Source organism: Capsicum annuum, unplaced genomic scaffold (genome assembly GCF_002878395.1).
Source record: "Capsicum annuum cultivar UCD-10X-F1 unplaced genomic scaffold, UCD10Xv1.1 ctg1935, whole genome shotgun sequence".
NCBI classification, from domain to species: domain Eukaryota; kingdom Viridiplantae; phylum Streptophyta; class Magnoliopsida; order Solanales; family Solanaceae; genus Capsicum; species Capsicum annuum.
The window spans coordinates 536,472-541,620 of record NW_025825190.1 but is presented as its reverse complement, the minus strand read 5'-3'; positions in this window follow the sequence as shown (position 1 = coordinate 541,620).

The window sequence follows — 5,149 nt, the reverse complement described above, 5'->3', positions numbered from 1 at the left end:
GGCGCATAGCCATCGCACACCCTGGACAGTGCCTCATTAAAACCCTCATAACTTTTGACTCCAGACATGGATTGATGAACGGTCAGAGGCATTGGAAAGAAGAATCAAAGTGATTTAATTTGATATATTGTAATCCATATACATATTTATATCCAAGGAGAAATGGTCGATGGAATTTTACCCATGCAAATTGATCAACTAAAAGTCTATCTATTGGAAAGTGCTCAACTTAACTTTTGAGGTTGGAGATTTTTACGAGTATAGTCATTTCCAAGGATGCTACCACACTAAGTAAATATTATTAAATCTTATATCTAAATATAAACCATTTGGTTCGGGTCTATAAATGTAGGAAAGATGGTTCAACTTTATCCCGAAAGTGCAGGGTGTTACATTATCTCCCCCTTGGGATCATTCATCCCCGAATGATGAGTAGGAACTTGTTGAAGCTCTAAAAGTATGAAATAAAGAATGTAACCTCAAATTGAACATCTTTACACAGAGAAACATACAAATGTATCAAAAGAGCTTCGTGATAACCCCTAGTCCAATGTGTAAGTACGAAGGATGAGATAATAAGAATTGACATAGAGATGACCTTGTACATGAGTTCTACGGATCATAATCATCACAACATAAGGCATAAGTTTATTTGGTGATAATATGCTGGGTTTACATCGGTACATTCATGAAATGAGATTTTGCGGGCGATAGAAATAAAATCAGTCTCTACCTTACAAGATACAATGAGTAGACTTAAGCTTAGAGACACTACTCATCTATGCCCCAAAAAATAAGTAACATGCTTTGTAATTTCCAACTTACAATTCTCCCATCACACATCTAACTGCAAGATTTTGAGTCCCACTACACATTACTTTTATGTTGAAGCCTAACTCAGAGTAAAAAAATGCTAACATAAGCTACGGGGCCTTATACTCTACATTCGATTAAGAATATTACTTTACCTTATCACTACCATCAAACACACTCGAGTTTTAAATCAAGGAGTACCAATAACATAACACATTGGTTTGCATTTTCATTAATCACAACATTCAAGCTTATCATTACTACATCCATTTCATGGATCTCCCCACTAAGATCAGCAAATTCAATCACTCTCAGGAAGATTTTTCCACATATCTCTTTCCTAACTATTTCACATAACGAATGTTCATCTCCTTATTTCCCTCTTCACCTATAACCTTTGCTAAATAAATCACCTCAAAATTTTATTTTTGATAATATCTATGTAACGCCCCAAAAATCTATCCCGAGATGTCATATGGTACTTAAGACCACAAGCGATCCCAAGCTGACCTTTCTACTGGTGTAACTCATAAGCAACGGAATGATATGCATAAAACGACTGAGTTTACTACGTGGTAACATAATAACAATGGAATCTGGGAAAAATACAATATCAACACAATTTTTACATTCTGATAAAGTTTGAAAGAGGGATTGAAAATACATAGCTGACTTTAACTGACATCTGTGAAACCTCTACTATACTAACTATAGATAGCTGGGATGCGACTCCAACTATCACTAATCAATACATATGAATAAAGAAAATAAAGTACATTAATAACATCTAACTAAAGTCCCCAAAGTAGGAGGACTCCTCATCTGTTGGCTGGAATCTGCAAACTATCTGAATATAGTAGACGTGCTATAACTGAGCTGATACCTTCACTATGAGACAATGTAGCACATAGACATATATGTGGATTAGTACTTTGAGGATGTATTGAGTATATGTGGTGAAATGCATAAGTAAAACATTATCTCATCATCATAATTTGTAATACAATGCATGCTAAATATAAATGACTCACATAAGCTGGAATATCTAAAATACTGAAATATGTAGCAATGAGAAACAAAACATACTTTATAAATCTTGTGAGCCATAATATTTAGTTCTAAAAGCTTTTCTGTAAATCTTTTTCTGAATGTGTTTACTATTAGGGAAAAACACTTTATCTGAAGGGAAAATGCTTTTATCTTAAGGCTTCAAATCAATAAGCTGTTTTAAGAGTAGGGGACTTCTTTTGGGAGGTTCTTCTAACCGACATACACCATGTAAGCATCCATGGAGTCCCACGTCTGTCCCGTATTAGGTAGGGGTATTCTACCCTTGCCATCAGAATAGAACTTCTATCTTAGTGATCACAATCTGAGTCATCCACATAAAAGTGGGAATAAATCTGAATCCTATATTGTCACATAGTTCTGGGGTCTGAAATCGTAGTAACCTACACATCTCGGTTCTAAATACTACTCCCATTCTTATGCTCAAAATCTTAAGAAATCCACTTCAAAAATAGCACAAGGGTTTACAAGAAAATCAATTATGCTTTTCTTTCTTTAAATCTCAAGTTATCTGAACAAAGTAGATTCTTTATCTTAGCTTAGGACCAAAAAGTCAAATCTTTATCAAAATCTATGAGTAATCTTATTTGAGGGTGCTCATGGAACAAATTATCTCAAAATAAAAATCATAAATTGGGGCTTAACGACCCATGCATCAATCTCATGTTTAGAACATCTTAAAATTCATGCTTGATAATATAAACACTCATAATTCATCCTAAAATCTGTAAATTACTGCACAATGCATAGAAATAAAATTTAATCATGCAATTCAACTTCTAAATCATGGGAAATCTCATAATCTTGCAAATAATAATAATGGGTATGTCACGTCCCAAAATAATCCTTAGACGTGACTGGCTACCGCTAACACTACTTTTCGGGAGAACCAATTTTCCATACATTCACATGGTCTACAAACACACATATACAAACCTACATGCATAAAATAATCATTAACACAGAGTAACTATCCAACAAGATACCACTTAGAGTTTTATGAAAATGGCAGTAGTTTAGATATCAAATCTCTAACCCAAGTCCCACTCTAAGTTCGTGAAGCATCTAAATAGAGTTACATGAGTTCAACTTTCGGGCATGCAAACCCAACGAAAAGAAATGTAATCTAAAAGATCTAATGCTGAATGATAGTCTTCACGACCAATTGGGAAGGTTCACCTCAGCAATGGAATTCATACGTAAGAACCGTCAGCCACTAATCTCTCCCTCTGCAATGGTATCTGTAGGTATGTAAGTAAGGAGTGAGCTATATGTAAATATAACTCAGTAAGATCATCGGCTCACTGCTTTAAGTACTCCTAGGACAAGTATTAGAAAATACAACAACACCAAGAACATAAAGTTATTACACACGGAACTATATCATAATAAGGTAACCAACGAGGCTCAATAATCCTTCATCAAGAACCATATATCTCAATACAATTTCATTCAGAGCACTTATAACCATTTGAAATCAAAGTAATTAGCTAGCACAAGAAGTTTCGGGCAACATATACAATGCATCAAATATATCAGGAATATACACAATACTCAGGGGGAGCATACACAATGTTTCATATCAAATCAAAAAGCATACACAATGCTCAAGGGAAACATACACAGTGTCCCATATAAAATCAACAAGCATACACAATGCTTAAGGGAAGCATACACAATGCCCCCAAAGGAATTAAGTAGCATACACAATGCCCCAAAGGAATTAAGAAGCATACACAATGCCCCAATCTCATAGTACACAAGCATATCACATCACGAAATAATTTATAAAAGGAGAATTAGTATTCTTAACATAAAGTATATGCGTCCGTCCTTAAAGACCGTTGATTATTCCAAGCACACGCTCATCCCAACACATGGACCAGAAAGATAAAAATATATTTTTAAAATAAATTTGAAAAACAAGCACCAAAGCTTAAAGTCTCACTTACCTCGCTAACAATAAGTTCTCCAACTTCACTATGCATAGAACACCAATCAACTAGCATCCAATGGCTTCAATCTATGCAAAAATATTAAATAACAATATCAATTCTATTATTTGGGGTCAAGTCTCAACATCGCTAACTTTTAAATTTAGACTTAAATCTTAATATCTCACACCTTAACCCATGAATTAAGGATAATCTAACAAGGGAAGGCTTCCAAACAAAGAATTTCAAAATACTAGCCAATGATTTCTCTCATCAATATCTAATGATTGCCTCATCATGAATATTCCCTAATGATTTTCTTAAAGTGTTAACAACAGAAAATTGAAACAACATGTGTAAAGAAAATATACTTTGTGCCCGAAGTTACATACTTTGATTCCTTTCTTTCTATGTATTTTTCCCACTGCCTAATTAGCATTAGCCAATGTTAATTCTTTCACTACAGTAGCAGCCACCCACCTATGAAATCTCCAATTTACAAATTATTTCCAATATCTCTCGATCATACTTGGTAGCTTTTCTTTTTTTCTCTCCTTTTTTCCCAACAAGAACGTTACCACTATATAAAATTAATTTAGATGAAAGATAGAGAAAATTTCATATCTGACAGTTAATCTCTATTAGGCTACCTTTCTATGTTGCTTTGCTTCCTTCTCCAGAATAATGGGATAAAAAGAAACAGCCCTAGAGTTCTATTTGTAGTGTTTCAGTCATGAAACTGAAGAAAAAGATTAGACCTTTGGCTTGCCCTCTTTTAATTCCTTAATTAATATCAATTATTGATTATAATTACCAATTAACTCTTCATTAAAAAAATAATAATAAATTGGAATATTACAGGGTATAACCTCTAACTTTAATTTCATAAGAAATTTCATAAATTGCAGTAAATTTGAAATAAAAATAAAGTTTTGTGCACAAGGATGAAAGAATTATCCTTGTTCAAACCCTACATACCTTGGTAGATAATTAGATGAAGAATTTTGAGTTATTGACTCCTAATTGAGTTCTTGAAGATGAGGTCTTGACTATCTTGTCTTGGGAATCTTCAATCTAAAGCTTTCTTAGAGAATCTATGGTGGAATTTGATTTCTTGGAGAAGGGTCTTTTGGTTTCTAGGGTTTTACTTTTGAAGAGAATGATGAATAATGAGCTAAATTGCTTGGAAATATGATTAATCTCATGTTTAAGATGGATTGGGGCCTTGAAAATTGACCAAAATACCCTCTATAAATTTCTGAACGAAACTGGAAAACGTAACATTTTTCCAATTTGGGTGGCCACTGTGATGTGCCACAATTGCTATGGCTCAC